The 19,682-nt window shown below is 33.9% G+C and overlaps 1 protein-coding gene and 1 long non-coding RNA gene across 3 annotated transcripts in view; one reads left to right on the top strand and one right to left on the bottom strand.

Annotated features, from left to right (window-relative positions):
• Window positions 1-19,682, bottom strand: part of LOC148941796 (uncharacterized) — a 539,516-nt gene that overhangs the window by 296,857 nt on the left and 222,977 nt on the right. The gene's annotated exons all lie outside the window — the stretch shown is intronic.
• On the top strand, window positions 1,091-13,713 carry LOC148941801 (uncharacterized). Of its 2 annotated transcripts, none has more exons than XR_016143179.1 (3): window positions 1,091-3,089; window positions 8,723-8,884; window positions 13,505-13,713. It is a non-coding gene; the product is annotated as an uncharacterized LOC148941801 (long non-coding RNA). The 2 variants fall into 2 exon arrangements; XR_016143180.1 differs by lacking the exon at window positions 13,505-13,713 and adding an exon at window positions 12,811-13,429.

Raw genomic sequence — 19,682 nt, 5'->3', positions numbered from 1 at the left:
CCTGCCATTTAAACATTTGCCTCTCAATTACTTGGACTATTGGTATTGGCTTTTTCTACTATTAGCCATGTCTTGATGTCAACTGCAAAAGAAGGGAGAACCCTTCTATTGGTATCATAGAAGGGAGAACCCTTCTGCAAAAGAAGGGAGAACCCTTCTATTGGTATCATCCATCTTTAAAATAAAATTTAGGTAAATATTTATATTAATTAGACACCCTAATTAATATACATGGGCTTGTATTTGTTGGGTCAATGTATTTAAGATTCCATAACTGACATATTTTGGGACAAGGTGAACATATGCTTGACCTACTCCCAATAGAGGAATAGAATTGAACTTTTTCAGGAGATTCTAGCCAATAAAGAGACATATTTTTAGATTGCTAGTTTTATGCTGATGTTTATTGTTTAGTTTGCATTTTCTGTTGGTCATCATCAACCCCTTCTAGCCTAATTGTCTCATGTAGCCCTTGGGTGCATAAAGAAACTAACCAAACAATGACAATATTACTTTATAATATTTAGAATATTCCTATTTGTCCAATTATTATGGTCCCTTCTATTTGGTATAATCCCACTTTTTAAATTAAAATTCGGGTAAATATTGAGGTGTAAATTTATGACCATTCCACCTCATAAGTAGATTTGTCAAAACACAATTCTTACTTCATAATTTGCAAAATAATCCTAGTTAACAATTTTTTTTAGCAGGAGAACCTTTATCTTCATAACTTTTCTTATTTTTCCAGTTTTATAATGAAATTCATAATTTTTCACAGTAGGCCTAATGTTTTGTACAATTTTGAAAAACCTGCTAAATGTCATGTCATCTTAAAAATAATTTATATGTGTTGCTATTGAAAATGCAGTGGCAGAAGTATGGAAATATACAAGCTATGGCAGATTGTTACTAAAAAAAACTGGTACTTGTCTAGAATGCAGCAAACATGTGATAAGTGAAGTTTTGTTAATGCTAATGAAATAAAACAAAATAGGATGACAATATAGTAGTCTAGAAACAAATTTAGGCTAAATATTGGCACATTAGGGGTGGGGGGTAAAGCATAGCACATGTTTAATACATAACTTAGGTACCTTTTTGCCCATTCAACCCCAAAAAACTAAAGTTTAAATCTTTGTCACAGAGTGAGCAACATCTCACTAGCCAGCAGATACTTGTTTTTCATATGGCATCTTTGAAATTCTACATGCAGTCTTTCCCTTGATTTCACTGGATTCTAGACAAGCACCAAAAAACTTCTAGAAACTTTGTGCAGAAAGTATTCTGCCATCTATAAATAAATTTGTAGGATAGCATATCTTCGAGCAAAAATTTGAAAACCAACAAAATGCTTATCAAAAGCATGGCTTTAAAAAATTTTTTTTTGCAAAAGTTGAAAAAGAAGTGAAGATAAAGGTTCTCCTGCTGGAAAATATGTTATCTAGGATTATTATGCATAATATGAAGTAAGAATTGTTTTCTAACATTTCTCCTTATGAGGTGGAATGGTCATACATTTACACCAATATTGAAAACAGTTTCAGACAAAACTGGTTGCTTCAAATCAAGCCTACACAAACACCTTTTCAACAAAAAACCAATTGCTTATGGTAAAATTCAATAACAAGAAAATATAAGCCTATTTCTAGGTCTATGTATGAAACTATTGGGAGGGAGAGAATGCATGGTTTTTGTCAGAGTGATGAATTCTATATTGAAAAAGAATATAAAATAGGGAGTAAAATAGTCATGTATTTTTTATTATGATGTTTCCTTCAGAAGAGCTGTAACTCTAGTCTGCTACCAAACATTCTAAATTGTTTCTTTATGTTATTGATGGAGATGGCTTTTCTTCTTTTTCACCATTTCCCCTAGTTGAAAAATATAGAGCCCAAATTGCAAGTATTTTTATACTGTCCAAACAACAAAAATTAGGGATGATTCCACCTCTCTTACATGGAGAGCAGGAGAACACACAGCTCATTGCCCTCTTTATGTTCTTTTCAAATATCATAATCATTCTACTTGTAAATCTTGATTAAAGCTTTTGAGTGGACCCTACTGTGACATCTTATTTCAACAATTCTATCAAAATTGAGTGGTTTGACTTATTCTAAGTGGTTTTCACACGTCCCCTGAAAACAATTCAGCCAACTGTTTTAACAAGAAATACATGATATATAACAAGATGGTAGAGAAAAAATATGCAACTAGTTGTATAGTTGTATATTAAATACAACTACAGGTAAGACAGTTCTCCATCCAGAAAATTATCCCTGCAGACAATTCATCTTCTGCAGAAAATTCTCCACCCAAAAATCCCTCTCCTCACCATGTGTAAAATCCCCACCTATCTGAAATTCTCCCCCTCTAAAATTTAATTCACATTTAGATTTTGAATAAGATTAAGAAGGTAACTTCTAGTTAATAAAAGCATATATTCTGCAATTTATTGTGGAAATATTTTGAAATTAAGTGAAAGATATACTTTTTCTGAGCTTTCATTGCCTCCTATCCTAGAAAAGAAAGATATGAAAACATCCCATTCTTAAGCATCTTTGTTGAGGAAGCTGCTGAACTAGCTGCAAAATATACCAATGCGCTCTAGTTTAGGCTTCAAATGAGAATATCTGCTTAACCATGCACTAAATTTTTCTAGGTAAAGAATTAAATTCTGCTGTTTGACTTTGAAATTTGGATATAAGTTAAATTCTAAACCTAAACTTTATTTACAGTTAAAATAGGAGACAGCTTTTAAGTTTTAGCGTGCTCTTTATTAAAAAAAATCAAAACTTATCATATTTCAATCACCATTGACTACTGAAGAAGTTTAACTTATGCTTTCAACTAAATCATGACACAATCAGCTTTGTGGTTATTTGAAGGAGTCACTGCTTGTGTATTTTTAGGGACTTTGTGCTTCTACTCGCCCCTTGTAAAACTGGAGTAGTGCATCCAAGTGTTACTATCAGTAGTAAACATTAGATAAGTCGTATTTGCTCAATTTGGGGGTTCTGTTATGGACTTGCCTCAAATTCCAATGGCTGAAGATGTTTCCCTTTCTGAAGTTTGTGCTGTTAAGAATAGTAAGTTTTTTAATCAAATTTGCAGTAACAGAATAATAATAAAGCTATATTTGCTCTAGTAAATCATTTTTTCTTTTCTTCCTAACTTGCTTATAGAGTACTGTTCAGAGAAAAAAACACAAAAATATGCATCTGTATATACCCTTGTATCTAACCCTGAAGAGCTAAGGTAGATTAAAGTGTTTTGCTATAGAGAACAGTCTGTTTGTCTGTTTGAGGAGGCATCATAACACCAGACAGCTTTATCTTGATTGCAGGCATGATAAAAAAACAACAACATTACAACTGAAAGTGAAGGTTGTTATGTGGTAGCCATAATATTTATCTGAAGGATCAATATCCTTCATTAAAGGATGCGTTGTTAGAATTAAACAGCAATATTTTAATGCAATTTTATTAAAATTTCATAATTTATTTGCAAAGTTATCAAGCTTAATATCCCTTGGAAATGGCTCTTACCTTTTGAAAGTTTGGATTTGTGCCTTCTTTTCAATTTGTGTGAAATGGTTTTTGATAATATTCTTATATGATATGTGGTTTGTTTATTTTCTATTGACTTCTGCTTTAATCAGAGGTGGTTTTAGAGGGCTAAAATAAAATTTCAGTGGCACAAAATTTAAAATAAATAATGTAGCATTCATAATTGCCTTTGTAATTTTATTTTGAAATTTTATTTTCATCAAAATAAAGTAGAGGGCACAGTTGCCAGTAATTATAAGCAAATTGAAACCAAAATTTTTGTTTTCCCATATCTGTTTGTAGTTAAAGTAAGAAAAATTCAGATTTTAATAAATAAAATATTTTGGTGTTCAATAAAATTCTGTTAAAATTTGGCATTAAAATTTTTGGGAGACTACTCAGTTGGGGAGAAGGGGGGGGGGGGGCTAATCAAGATGTCACATGTGCTCAAAAAAGGTCAGAACCACGACTGGCTTCAATTGCTCTTTGGTACCAAGTTATATTCAAGATTGCAACAGAAGAGATATTATTTTTTTTGTTGCTAGTGGTCTGTATAAATTTAAAATCTATTAAATTCATTAAAATGAATTTATAAATTATAAAAATATATAAAAAAAATAACAGCCTCAGCACTGTATAGAAAAACAAAAGTCTGGCCATAACTGTTTAGCCCAAGATAATTTCTAACCCCTTTCAAAATCAATTCCCAGATACAAAAATTACCCATCTTTTCCATTAAAGTTCTAAGAAAGAAGCAACTGGTTCACATACCTTATTCACAGAATATTCAACAGAAAAACAAAACAAACAACTTTGATCTACTCAATAAGATATTTTTTAATATTTTTGTGGAACCAACTTAGTGAAATTGACTCCTTTATATAGTTTGGCAGCAGATTTCACACCTTTAGTGTGGTGCATTTCTGATATGACTAAATTATTTTCAGATGAAGTTGCTGGGTATAAATCATATTCTGAAGCACTTTGAAACAAGTTAAGTTGTCTTTGTCCAAGTGGTGCTAAAGAATTAATACACAATCTAACTTGCAACTTATAGATATTTTAGAAACATTTTAGAACTTTCGCCAGTCGGAATGAATCACTTTTAAAGTATTTATATGGAAATAGAGTTTTTACTGCCCGATTTTGTATTAGTTGGATTTTACGTGTATTATAACTAAACGAATTAGACCAAAGAGCACATCCATCCTCTAAATCAGAGGCAACGCTTTAGCGTTGCCTATAGTAAAGGCCATATGGCTCCAATGTTTTGTTATCATTATTTTTTTACCCAGAGGCACTTCATACAGAAGGGGTCGTCGTAGAAACTTCAAAGGGGGCTCATTCGATTGAAAATTGAGATTTCTAGTGCCCTTTTTAATAGTCAAAAAGGATTGGAGGGCAACTAGCCCCAACTAGTTGACTAACACCCCTTCCACGCCCATCATTTCCCGAAACACAACCAATAAAAATTCTTACATAGTCACTTTGTTGAGCATAGTTGATTTCCAGATGGAAATGATGTTTTTGAGGAGGACACTCCCCCACAGCTTTTAGGGCAAGGGTTGTAAGTTGTAGAAGGCGTTTTCATAGAAACTTCAAAACAGGCTAATTCAATTGTAAATTAAATGGCTAGTGCCCTTTTTAATAGTCAAAAGTGATTGGAGGGCAACTAGCCCCCCCCCCACACTTTAGTCCCCCAAACACATCCAATCAGAATTGGTAGATAGCCAGGTTGTTCAGCGTAGTTGATTTTCAGATAGAAAGTATGTTTTTGAGGAGGATACTCCCCCACAACCTCTAGGGCAAGGGTTTTAAGTTATGCCCTGGGGGCAAATAAGGTTTTTATAGATGGCGTTGTTGCAGAAACTTCAAAACAGGCTCATTTGATCGGAAAATCAAATGGCTAGTGCCCTTTTTAATAGTCGAAATTGATTGGAGGGCAACTAGCCCTCCCCCCCTCCCCCACGCCCATCATTTCCCCAAACACATCCAATAAAAATTTTGAGATAGCCATTTTGCTCAGCGTAGTTGGTTTCCAGATAGAAAATATGTTTTTGAGGTGGACACTCCCCCACAGCCCTCAGAGCAAGGGTTTTAAGTTATGCCCTGGGGGCATATAAGGTTTTTATAGAAGGTGTTGTCGTAGAAACTTTAAAAAAAGGGTCATTTGTTTGGAAATTCATAGGGCTAATGCCCTTATCAATAGTCAAAAGTTATTGGAGGGCAACTAGCCCCCCCCCCCCATGCTCATCATTCCACCAAACACATCCAATAAAAATTTTTAGATAGCCATTTTGTTCAGTATAGTTTATTTTCAAATAGAAAGTATGTTTTTGAGGAGGACACTACCCCCCAACGCTTAGGGCAAGGGTTTTATGTTATGCCCTGGGGGCATATAAGGTTTTTATAGAAGGTGTTGTCGTAGAAACTTCAAAAAAGGCTCCTTTGGTCGGAAATTCAAAAGGCTAGTGTCCTTTTTAATAGTCGAAAGTGATTGGAGGGCAACTAGCCCCCCCCCTCCCACGCCCATCATTCCCCCAAAGACATCCAATAGATATTTTGAGAAAGCCATTTTGTTCCGCATAGTTGATTTTCAAATAGAAAATATGTTTTTGAGGAAAACACGCCCCCACAACCCTCAAGGCAAGGGTTTTAAGTTATACCCTGGGGGCATTTAAGGTTATTATAGAAGGCGGTGTCGTAGAAACTTCAAAAAAGGCTCATTCGATTGGAAATTCAAAGAGCTAGTGCCCTTTTAACAGTCAAAAGTGATTTGAGGGCAACTAACCCCCCTCTCACACCCACCTTTACCCCAAACACATCCAATCAAAATTTTGAGACAGTCATTTTATTAAACATAGTTTGAATCAAATAAAATAACTACAAACAAGAGTTATGTTGTTGCCTCACTGTAGAAACCTAAAATTAAAATTAACTATCTTACAAACTTAAAGATAACCGGTGCAAACATAAATAAGTGAATAAATCTTATATAGCTTCAATATTTTTATTATTTTCTCCCCAGAGCTGCTTTATATGCAAGGGTTAAAAATACTGTTTTGTTAAAAATAGTTGAAAGGGTAAGTAACAAAACTCTGGTGTCGACAAAACCCCCCAGGGCCCGGGGGCAGGAAGGGATTCTCGTATAAACTTCAGAGAGGCCTCATTTGATTAGATATTGGAAGTTCTAGTCCAGTTCTTTAGAGTCAAAATTGAACGAAGGGGAAATAACCCCCCACGCCCTTTTTCCCCACCCCTTACTTTGAACTAATTCTGTTTATACCTGAAGGCCCAATGAGAGTTAGAATATTTTGGTATTAACACACACCTATTAGGCATCTGCTCTCCTCCCTAACAAGGAAAGAAACAGAGAGTGTAAGGCAGTGGCGGATCCAGGGGAAGGGTTAGGGGGCGCCCCCCCCCCTCTAGCTGCATCTAAAGTACGTTAATTTACTTAATTAACGCAAGATTGTGTTAATTAAACTTGCTATTTTTTATATCCATTCATTTTTGTTAATCGCTGTTCACAAGTTATGCAAGCTGTCTATCATAGCAAAAAACACACAACAAGTAATAATATAATGAATAAATAGATCTTAAAGCAAGTAATGCTTAGATTGAATATGAAAATCAAGCTTAAAACAACAAAAAAATAGTTTGCAATTAAAGTATAAATGAAACTTAGAACGAACAAAAGTTAAATAAACATTCAATGTGAACAAACATACAATATATATTAATGTAAATGAATAAATAAATCTTAAAACAAGTGAAACTTAAATTGAATATGCAAATCCAATTTGAATCGAATAAAAATAACTACAAACAAGAGTTTGGGTATTGCCTCACTGCAGAAGCCTAAAACCTACTGCGTCATTGGCGCTTTACTGAAAACGAATCATATTACAAATGTTTTCTTTTGTACTTAATATTGAAAATAAATGTTAAAATTACAGTAAAATTTTGAACTGATGAGCTTTCAGAAATTAATATCATTATACATCAAATATTCAGTTTAATTTATTAGTTCTTTCCAAGATTGGTCAAGACAAATATAGTTTCACTGGAAACAAAATTTGGATATTGCCCCCTTCTTTAACTGTAAAAACCTAAAGCCTTCTGCGTCATTAGCGCTTCACTGAAAACGAATTATTCGTATATTACAAATTTATTCTTTTCCAGTTCTTACAGCATTGAAAATGAAAATAAAAATTACAGTGAAAAAAAAATCTTGAACTGATGGATTTTTCAACAATTATTATCATTTAATATCTAATATTGACTTTGAGTTTGTTTATACTTTCCAAGACTGTTCAAGACTCATATAGTTTTCAGTAAGACACAAATGACGCAGTAGGTTTTAGGCTTCTGCAGTGAGGCAATACCCAAACTCTTGTTAGTAGTTATTTTTATTCGATTCAAATTTGATTTGCATATTCAATTTAAGTTTCACTTGTTTTAAGATTTATTTATTCATTTACATTAATATATATTGTATGTTTTTTCGCATTGATTGTTTATTTAATTTCTGTTCGTTTTGGGTTTCATTTATTCTTTAACAGTAATTTCTGGTCGTTTTGAGTTTGAATTTTAAAAGGTATTTGTATATACTGAGCTTAAGTTTAAAATTGCCTTTACTTTTATTTTAAAAACTTATTTTTAGGAAAGTTTTTTTAATTAATATTAATAAACAAAGCTATAATATTAAGTTTTAAGTGCTTTATGAGGAATAAAATGCTTTAGTCAATTGAAGATACCTGTCTCTTGGAAAATTTTAATGGTAAGTGCCCTCAAATGATCTGCATGTAATCATTTTATCAACAATCATTCCCAAATACTTCAAATTGGTTACACTTTCAATCTCTGCATTTCCAAATGAAAGTATTTTATTTGTTTCAAAAATTTTCTATATTTGAAAAAATCATTTTGACTTGGTTATACATTGTAATTTCAGTTCGTTTTTGGATTTTATTTATTTATACTCAGTTATATATGCTAGTTTAATGCTTATAAGATTATTTGATTTTATTTTTGTTCATCCTTCGGATTAATGTAGCCCTTTACTTTTCATCAAGAAGGCTTAAAAATTAAAGATAATATGAAAAACAGTTGGATTTGTTCAGAAGGCATTGCTGTTGTGTTTTGTCCCTTTTATTCATGTTTTGTTTTAGAAGTTGAAGATCCTTATCCTAGTGGGAGTGAGGAGCTCTTTGACATTTGTTTGTTTCCGAAGCTTGAAGCTGTTCCTGTGACTGCTTTTCCCAGCACTGCAGGACCATTTAAATTGGAAGCTGACACCCAAGAATTGGAACCCACCAGTTTTGACAATGATGGTAGGCTTCAAATACTTGGATTTGTAGAATCAGGAATATTTCATTAAAAAAAAACAAAAAACTATGGTACATGCAGGGGCGGATCCATGATTTTTTTAGGGGGGGGGGCAAAATAGATTGCTCCGATAAAAAAAATTTACGGGGGGGGGGGCAAAAAAGGTGGATCCAATAAACTTGCGTTAGGAGCAATTTTAATTAACGCCAACTTGGGTTAATTCAGTAAATCATATTACTTTAATACCAAATGGGGGTGGGGCCCACCCCCCTGGATCCGCCTCGGGGGCAGTGGACTAAAGTTTAGTATTTAAAATTATCTTAGTATGAAACTTTTCTCTTTTCTTATTCTGGTAAGCAGGCATTTGCTAAACCAGTTTTGAATTTTAACAGTAACTTTTAAAGTGTTGATTTAAAGGTGTTGGGTGAATTCCGTATATCAGCTATAATCAAAACCCATTTTACCAACAGGCTAAACACCCGGGTGGGAATCTGATTTCATTGATCATGTTCAGCCTGTTATCTGTCAGAACCACCCACAACTGCAGTGGCGAATTAGGCTAAAATCTCTGTACCAGTAGACATCTGAATGTAATGTATCATAGTACATGGAGAAACATTTAATTGCCACTAGATATGACCGCGTTTAATATGCATTTAGCGTTTAATTTGCTATAAGGCGGCTAAAGGTTTAATTATATTTAAATAAATAAAACTGAGAAAGTTAAATTCTTTTTTATCATAGATTAAATTGAATAAGTAAAATTTGAGTAATTAAATTGTTATTTTCATTTGAATGCTGCAAAAACTGGAATATTCGGAATAATCGTAATATAATTGGCTTTCAATAGAGCGCCAATGACGGAGTAGGCTTTAAACTTGTACAGTTAGGGAAGGAGGCATTATCTAAATTCTTGTTTGTAGTGAAAGCAAATCTGTGTGAAGGTTTTTGGGAACATATAAGATTAAACTATATATTTGATATATGATATTAGCTGCTAAAAAGCCCATCATTTCAAAATTTAATTTTACTGTAATTCCATTTTTATTTTCGATGTTGTAATTAGTATTTAAGAAAATATTTGTAAAATCATTTTCAGTAAAGCGCCAATGACGAAGTAGGTTTTAAACTTATACAGTTAGGGAAGGATGCAAAATCCAACTCTTATTAGTAGATATCTTTGTTTGTTTCAAGCTTGATTGGCATACCTAATTAAAGCTTTATTCGTTTTAAGATTCATTTATATTAGTATACATGCTGTATGTTTGTTTGCTTTTATTGTTTGTTTAATTTCAGTTAGTTTTAGGCTTCATTTATGCTATAATAACAAAATATTTTCCTTCGTTTTAAGCTTGATGTGCATATTCAATTTTAGCTGAACTCGTTTTAAGATTTATTTATTCATTTATATTAATACAACAAAAGAATAAAAACGAAAGCAATACGAAACCAGAAGAATGGAACCACAAGAACAGTACAAGAAGAGATAAGAAAACTAGAAACAATATTAACAAAAAAGAAAACTAAAAATGATTGACCCCTCTCCCGCAAAAAAAGCAAACCAAATGTATTTAACCTACTCCAACCCCATCCAGGTAACAAGAGTCTAACCTAATACAGGTTAGATTTTAATTACTTTTAGTTTATTTGACGAGCAATTCTGATTTTCCCCTTCTCTTCTTCACTTGATTAGTTGCAATTCCTTTTTTCTTGTTGTTACACGTTTCTGTTCTTTTCTGGCTTTTATCGTTGTGGAACATGCCTCGTTTGATGCATCTAAAGATAATAACTGTCTTTTTTGTTTTGTTTTTGTCTTTTGTCGGTGGCTGGCGTATATCTCCCCCCGGAAAATACACCCAAGGAAAATAGCCCCTACAGAAAATATCCTCCGACACAAAAAAACACGGAGAATGCTCTCCCACCCCCGAACAATATCACACCCACGCAGCTGGTTGGTGTCCAATCCCTTTGGACTTCAGAAAAAAGGACTAGAACCGTCAGTTTCTGATCTATGAGCACACTGAAGTTTCTGCGACTTTGAGGTGGAGGTGTGGATAAGGAAGGGGCAATCCTCCTCCTGTACGGAATAAATTCTGCTCATTTTCGAGTTTAATGTTATTCTTTACTTTCATAGTAACAGCGTAGATCAGAAATGTACCCAGAAATCACAAGGGATTAGACATCAATATCACATTTTTGATGCGTTTTTAATGTTTCTTTTGTACACCTCCTCTTTCCCCCAAAAATACCTTTGCTTGAAAATACCTTTTTGCTGAGAAACTTTTTCACCGAGGGAGGGGGGGTGATTAACGGTGTGATTTTAAAAAAAAAATGAAATTATTACTTTCAAAATGAGTGTGCACAAAAAAATTACCCGAGATCATCCATAAGAAATTTTCCAGGTAGAATTTTCAGCTAGAATGGAAATATCTTGGAAAAATTTCCCCGAAGAGGGGGGGGGACGAGTTTTACGTGAAAACAACTTTTCATGGTGGAATTTTTCCATGGGTAAAGGGAATTTAAGGAATCGTTCATGGAGGGGGGGGCAGAATTTCCGGTGCTATTTAAAAGCAATCGGAAATTAAATTAAAAAGAAGTTACTTCGGCTGAAATCAAGGAGCAACATCAAAACTTAAACGGACAGAAATTTAGACTTATCTTTACGCTAAAGGTTTGACTTTTACTTTTTGTACTAATTCTTTAAGAACGACTCCTCAAACACAGTGGTCGTTTAATAGGAATTTTTCAATCATATGTTATGAAAAAGTTTGGTGACTTCAGAATGGGGAGAGGGGATGGTGCCTGAAACCACCTGAGGGAGTCGGATTTTCCGGCATAATCTGATTAACAATCAGAAATTAAAATTTAAAAAAATAAGTTTTTTTTTTCAACTTAAAGTACGGAACAACATTGAAAAAGACAGAAATTAGTCCATATATGAGTGGAGCTGCACTATTCAAATCCCTTGCTCAATAAACCAACGTCTCTATCGCTTTGACAAAGCTTTTTATTCTAATTGAACGGCCCTAATTTTTATGGTCTTTCTTAAAGAATTCGGAAAAATTCAAACTTTAGCGTAAAGAGAGAGGGGTTTAAGAGGGTGAAGGCCCCTCATATATTAGAAAATTTTTTTATTTAAAGTTTTAACTTACTTTTAGTTGAGAATCTTCTTTTTTTATTTAATTCTATAAAAAGATTACTGTTTTGAAATAAACCTCACATCATTAACACAGGATTCTGATTAATGGATAATTCATCTGGGCTTAGTCTGTTTAGGTGGGCGTTTTCAGGCTGAAAAATCTCTTCCTAGTTAATGTATCTACCATAAGTTGCCTTCTCATAGTAGCATAATATTTGAAGGCATGGGTGTATAAGGAGTCGGAGCTAATAGGCTTGAGACTGTAATAATAATAATAAAAATTTTATTTTAACCCTTCATACAAATACATGTAAATGATCGAAGAGCTATTCTTTCAAGTAGTTCCGACAATGACGAGCAGACAGACGCAAACTTCTGACTCGATCAGTCATTTCTATAGTGTAGGCATAGAAACACAAACAGCAATAAAACCACTAAATTCTACTGCAAGATATACATCATTAGACTCAAACAAATTACAATTATACTTTTTTCTAACAGCTGTCATTAAGCCCCCTGAGGGTCGACCCCCCAGTACTTCTAGGTGGGTAGATAAAATACCGATGATCAGAAGAAGTAATCAGTCTTGTGCCATTATTTTCCTTAAGCAGATGCTCATTAACAAAAATTATATCGAAAGCACCATACACTATTTGAAGTATGTCTAATTTTTCTCTAGCACCGTTTACGTTTTGACAGAACACACGTACTTCGCCATTTATCGAGCCGGTTTACGATTTAAGTTCTTCGGCGCAGCTTGGTCTGGAATTGTACCACGAGCTGCATTTTTAGGTTTGGGCACCGAAAGCTGTTACTTGCATGGTTGGATCCGCAGTTGGCACACTTGAGCACATCTGAGGTGCACTCGGAGTAGCATTACCAGCACACTTTCTACATTTAGTGTCCTTCTGACACTGGTTTGCACGATGACCAAAACACTGACATTTATAGCACTGCAGCGGCTTTTAAGGGGCTTAGACACAGAAAACATGGTGTTTTCCACTTTGATTCCAAGCTTGTGAGCCTTATTGAAGTCAATCTTAGTAGCGAACGTGAGCTGGCCAACTGAGGAATTTCCAAAGCGCTTGGCTTGGTCATTATTAATCCAGCTATCACCCCAAAAGACAAGGGAAGCGTCAGCCCCCTTACCTTATCCCTGCAGTTTAAGGGAGAGTCTCTTGGCAAGTACAAAGGCACTTACCACGGGTTTACTGCCCTTCTTCTGCTTGTCAATTATGGTTACGCAAAATTGAAATCAGCACAAATCTATTTTTGTAAAGTGTAAATAAATGTCCATAAACTAGGTCAGTAGATTAAAACATTTTTAATTCGTATGAAATGTTATGAAAGAATGGTCAAACAATTAACTCCGGTCACTGAATTAATTTCTTATCCTACCGAGTTTAAAGTTGACAAAATCCAAAAAAGGTGTTATCACATTCAAGGCTAAATGAAGACTGTGTATAATTTCTACTCTTTTTGATAGAAGAGCATCGGCAAGTGCTGAATATCATGTTGGGACAAAAAATAGACCCAGGATTATGAAAAGTCGTCCTTCTTACTGGAGGTCCCAGGGACTTTTTGCTGTCCGGTTTTAAGCCAGCTTAAGCGCTTCAATGTAGACTTGAGAAAATGTGTTGGTCCTCGTCCTGCAATGCTATCCGGAACCATTGCTTTTCCTGAGACCAAATTGATTTCAGTGATTTATAGAACATGAAAATTAAAACTTTCGGAATGGTTTTGACGTTAAAAAATGACTATCGTATCGATATTTTGACTGACGAATAGACTGGGAGTAGGTATCATCATGAATAAGGAAGATAATAAGTCTTGTTTATGCTGGTAATGTATTACTAATATGAGTACTATTCGCTAATTTTTAAACAGTTCGTGGTATCGAACTGTAAGTAAGGAGCGACAAAGGCTCAACAGTAACTGAAACTCTAAAAAACGGAATTTTGATAGCAATTGATACATCAAAAGAATCAGATTTTTATGCTTATTTCAAAACGGAATTTTGATATCAATAGATACAAAAGAATTAGATTTTAATGCTTATATCAAAATTTTTGTGTCTGAAAAAATCTGCCTTATTTTTGAAAAAAGGGGAAAACATCCCCTAAAAGTCATAGAACCTTAATTAAAATTACACCATCAGATTGAGCGTATCAGATAACCCTACCGTAGAGGTTTCAAGCATCTGCAAAAATGTGGATTTTTTTTTTTTTTTTTCGCCAGAAGAAAGATTACGAAAGCGTGTTTATTATTTTTTTTTTCATGCGCGATTGTTTTCTATTGGTCCTATAATATCACGGAAGGGCTTATTCGAATTGAAATTAAAAGTTATTTTGTCTTAGTTATTTTATTTTAAAGCAAATTTCGATAGCAAAGCATCTAAAAATCGCAAACCTTTGTTTTCTGATTTTTGATACTATTGCCATAGAAAATTACAAACAAAAGGATCAACTCCTGCTCTTAGTAGTGACAAGACTGCTTACGAATGTGAGAGAGAATCAGACGCCTTAGATATGTCTATTACGCAGACGAATAATGGAGTTTTTCGTTTCTTAAACTTTTCAACAATTGAAATAAAAGTTGCATGTGCATTCGGAACACCAAGACCCGACCGAAAACCGAACTGATTGTCACCCACATCCACTCGTGCTACCTCTATAGGGCACAGTATCTTCTCCAGTAACTTTGCTAGAACTGAACAAATAGTGATGGGCCTATACGAAGAACAATCTTTAGGGTTTTTCCCCTTCTTATGTGTACCGTTAACGACCCCCTGACACAAACCTTGTGGGACAGACTGTTGCGATACTATTGCTTGGAACAATAAAGCTATGTGGCTAAACAGTTTAGGGGTACCATACATCAGATGTTCCGGCTGAATACCATCTGCCCCAGGCAATTTCCCTAAAGGAAGAGGACGAACAAAAGATACAACACACGACGGGGTAATAGTAAGCCAGTTACTGTGTTTTTTTTTGCCAGAAGAAAGATTACGGTTGCGTGTTTTTTTGTTTTTTTCCAGGGGTGATTGTGTTCTAGTGGTCCTAGAATATCACGGAAGGTTCTGAAAGTCATGAACTTTGCCCAATGTTTACATATAGTATTGGTTAATGGGAAGTATACAGAAATATTTAGGGTTTTTTTTGCGTTGGTAGGGGGGGGTTGGGGGGGATTTGGGGTAGGAAAGTTCCTGGGGGGAAGATACATTGCTAGGACGGGGGTACCAGATTTTCCAGCATTGTTAAAATAAACGATTAGAAATTGGATAAAAAAAACAAGTTTTTCAACTGAAAGTAAGGAGCAACATCAAAACATAAAACGAACAGAAATTATTACGTATATGATGATTTGGTTGGCCCCCTAGTCAATACCTGGCTCTTTACGCTTAATTTTTTTTTAGTACTTTCATCAGAGCCATTTATTCTAATTAACGGCCTTTGTGATGAAGGGGTCATTCTGAAAGAATTGGAATAAAATTAGAACTTTAGCGTAAAGAGCGAGGTATTTAGTAACCAATAAATTTGAAGGGCAACTAAGCCCCCTCTTCCTCCCCTTTTTTCTCAAAATTGTCTGATCAAAAATTTCGAGAAACCCATTTAGCCAAAAAAAGTAAAATTAATATGCAAATTTCATTTTAATTATTCATGTACGGTAAGCCGAAACCAAAACCTGCATTAATTTAAAAATGTTCAGAAATTGAATAAAAAAAGAAGTTCTTTATGCTAAAGTTTTTTTAGTACTTTCATCGGAGCCATTTATTCTAATTAACGGTCTTTGTGATGCAGGGGTCATTTTGAAAGAAGGCACTATTGCAGAGGTCATTCTGATTGGAGGCACTATGCAGGGGTCATTCTGAAGCTAGGCACTATTTTTGGGGGAAATACCATAGACAAGGAATATGTGTTTGCGATGAAAACCGCACAATTTGCGGAAATCCGGATATCATAAAACTTACATTTTTATGAAGAAATAAGAACTAGCAAATGCGGGGCAAAACTTAATTAAAAGTGTTAAAAAAAAATCAGCTGGAAAACAGTACCTTTACAGTACTTTTCTAAAACAAACACCTGCGAACGAAGAAATTTACAAATTAAAAAAAATATATACAGGTAATTATAATATAGTTATTATACGTGAACAAATAAATTTCTAGGGCATGACGTATGAATTCTCGTACGCAAATATATTCCATAGCTTCGAGCAATCGGTGCTGGCAAAATTGTACGCAATTAACAGACAAGTAGAAGCTATAATGCATGTGACGAAACACCGTACTAATGTTAATGTTCAATCACTAATAGAAGAACAAAATAAAACGAACATAGCTTTCGAAGATATACAAACGTATTATTTGAAAATAATACATGCCAATTTCCCGGAGGAAGAAAAGACAAAAATATCGAGCAAAGCATATTTTCATATCGAAAAAGAAAAAAAATCGTTATAGCTAGCACAGACTGAAAAAAATCTCCAATTTAAACTGGACTCTAGGGGAAATTTACAATATATTCAGTAGAATAGAGAATTTACTGATTAATGAAGGTAAAGAAGATAAGCCGTTATGGAGAATATTTAGCGGCAAGCTGTTAGAGCTAATGACACATCTACAAATTTTAACTGACCATACAATAGAAGTTCAACGAGCTTTAGGTTTATTAGAGTTAGGACTGATTCCGAAACTTCTGTTGCCTCCAAAGGAGTTAAAAGAGATCTTGCACAACATACAGTATTTTGTATTAAAGGAAGGGTACTATGAATTACTTTCGGGGTTGGACCAGATACACCCCTTAAGCTGGTATGCTAAGCTATTAAAAGCATCTGATTTTCTATTAGCGGGAAACCTCCGAATAAACGTAAAAATACCCCTGGTTCAGAAAAAGAGCGTATTTATAATGTATCATGCTTTTCTCATGGCAACAGGGGGCCCACAGGGAGTAATAATCACCATGACATCAACTTCAGCGTATGTACTAGTAGAAAACAAAGGAGAAAGAATAATTTCTCTAGAAAAAATTTGGGTCATGGACGCTTTAGAAAATGGTATTTTTAAAGTAGAACTGACCAAAAAAGGACTAAAAAGGACAAAAAATGGGAATAGTTTAAATTGTTGGGAAAACATAATTCTAGAAAATCGACAAGGCATTCAAAAAACATGCCATTGGGAAGTTTCTAAACCTTCAGAAACAACTGAAGGAATTATAAAAGTAAGCTTATCCGAAGTGTTGGTTTCAAATAATGTTACGCTAGATGGAACTTGAGTTCAAGACAGAGAAATACCAAATTTTCCACTAATTATATCGACAATGTCAGAATGTATTCTATGGCACAAAGATACAAATTTTATTCTTAAAAGAGAAAAAAAAACAAAGATCAGAAGAAAACATTAATAAATTAACTCCATTACAAATAAAACAATTTTACGAGGCAAATTAGATTTTTTTTCAAAAAAAGGTAGTAAGCATCTAATAGAAAATTGGAAAAAGAATTTAAAGAACCTATTAGTTGGGCCCAACTGCTGAAATATATAAAACAAGATCAAGAAATAGCCCTTCGTCAAGCAGAAGTTACACTGAAAGTAATATAGGAGGAAAGCATTCAATTCAATGAAATATTTTTAGTAGGGTGCATAATGGGCACAGTGTGTGCAAGTCAATTTAAACTTATCACAGCTTGGATTATTTTTCAAAAGAGTAAAATGCAAGGTGTGAGGCAGGAAGTAACCGAATTACAAGAATTGACGATAACGCCAAGGTAATTACAAATGGTCCCAGAATATGCAGAATACGCAGGAATTGCGCGTTAATTCAAACATGTTCAATTTTTTTTTCTTTAGTGTAAAGAGTGAGGCGCTGAGAAGAGAACAGCACGTTTCATATAGGCCTACGGAATAATTTCTGTTTGTTCAACTTTTATTGCTGATCCTTACTTTTAGCTGAAAATAGCCAGTAGTTTATTTTTCTTTATCCGGATTCTGAGCCTGTGTATTTTCGAATCTAGATTTTTCTGGTAAGCATTTATGTCTTCGAAGCTTGTTTTTATATTATTCAATGTATATTATAAAATGCTCTTTAATTACGATTTTGTTACTGAACTTTGGCATAATGTTCATAACTAAAGTGTTTATATTTCTATAAAGTATAAAACATAATGTTTGTTTTTCTTTCTGAATTAAGATATAAGTCCGTTTATTGTTTTCCGGACTTAACACGACATGTTAAGCTTTTAAAACAAGCAGAAAATGGATTGGTATTGTTTGAACTGCTTTTCAGAATTTTTACTTAAGAACATTAATTTATTAAAAATGCTCTACTCGGACAAATTACAGGATTCATTTGGTGCCAGTTCATTAAAAAGCTTTTTGTTTGTATGTGGAACGATTTGTTTTTAAACTAGAGATACCACAGATACTTTATAGCATATAACAGCGAGGCTATAATCCCTCTAAATTCGCTAAAACCATGCGTCTTTTGTGCTTTATTTAAATGATTTATATTTCGAGCAATGAGTTTTTGCTTGTCATAACATTAATAACCAGTGGTGTTGGTTTGGTGGCAAGAGGGCCTGTGCCTTCTATATTTTTTGGCCCCCTTAGATGTTAAAAAATACCTTTATTCGGGCATTTTCACTGGAAATGCCTCTTTTGGTTTGATACCCACCCCCTTATATGTTGGAATATACATCCCCCCCCCCTAATTTTTTGCCAATTTATCCCACTGAGAAAAACAAAATAAAGTCTAATCAATGTTTACAAATAAGAGCTATGACAAATGAGATTGAGGCCACCTCTCTCAAACCCTCTAAATGCTTGAGTTTCACTTGCGATTTACTCAAAACAATATTTATTTTTGAGATCATGCTTTTTATTTGTCAAAAGAGGTTGACAACATTTGTGTATGCTATAAAGTATCTGTGGCAATATCAAACTAGAGATGCATAACAAGTCCTACCGGGCTTTAATAATAGAAACGAAAGACAGTTTTTGTGCTAGATATGAAATTCTATTGAGGTCCAGGGGGTATAAACCTTCCTAGAATTAGAAAAATATTTCTTTTCGGGTATTTGAAAACCGGTTTTTCTAGTACTTTTCTTCGACAAAAATTGAAAGAAGACAATAAAACGAAAGAGTTGAGGCCACTCCAGTGTAATACGGAGATACGTCATTTTGATACTTGACTGACAATATGCTGTGTGTGGTACTTCATCAAAACAATTGCTCTTGCGTTCTAGTATTTGGTGAGGAACGGAAAGCTCTACTATGATTACCTCTTACGGCAATTACCAACTGTTTCCTGTAATGTGTTTGTAGATTCCCTTAATCCTAAGATAACCCTTAATCCTTTAGTTCTATTTATAAATTTATGGATCAATTCTCAATACTAAATAATTGTTTGAACTAAAATTGAAAACTAGTGACAAAAAAGTAGCATTTTGATAAGTAATACTATATTAAAGCCTCAAATATATTTTTTCTGATTTTTTTCTTTTGTCCCAACTTGATTTTTATCCCTTTTTTTTCTTTAAAAAGCGCAAACAACTCTTTCATTTTAGTAATTTAAGGCCCCTCATCAATAAATAAGACCACAGTCTACTTGACAAGTGGTACTTTTAAGTTGCAGTGTAATAATAATTAATGTAATTGGTTAAATTAA

Source organism: Artemia sp. Qi Xiang Cuo, chromosome 17 (genome assembly GCF_049724085.1).
Source record: "Artemia sp. Qi Xiang Cuo chromosome 17, ASM4972408v1, whole genome shotgun sequence".
NCBI lineage: Eukaryota > Metazoa > Arthropoda > Branchiopoda > Anostraca > Artemiidae > Artemia > Artemia sp. Qi Xiang Cuo.
This window is presented reverse-complemented; position numbering and strand designations above follow the sequence as displayed.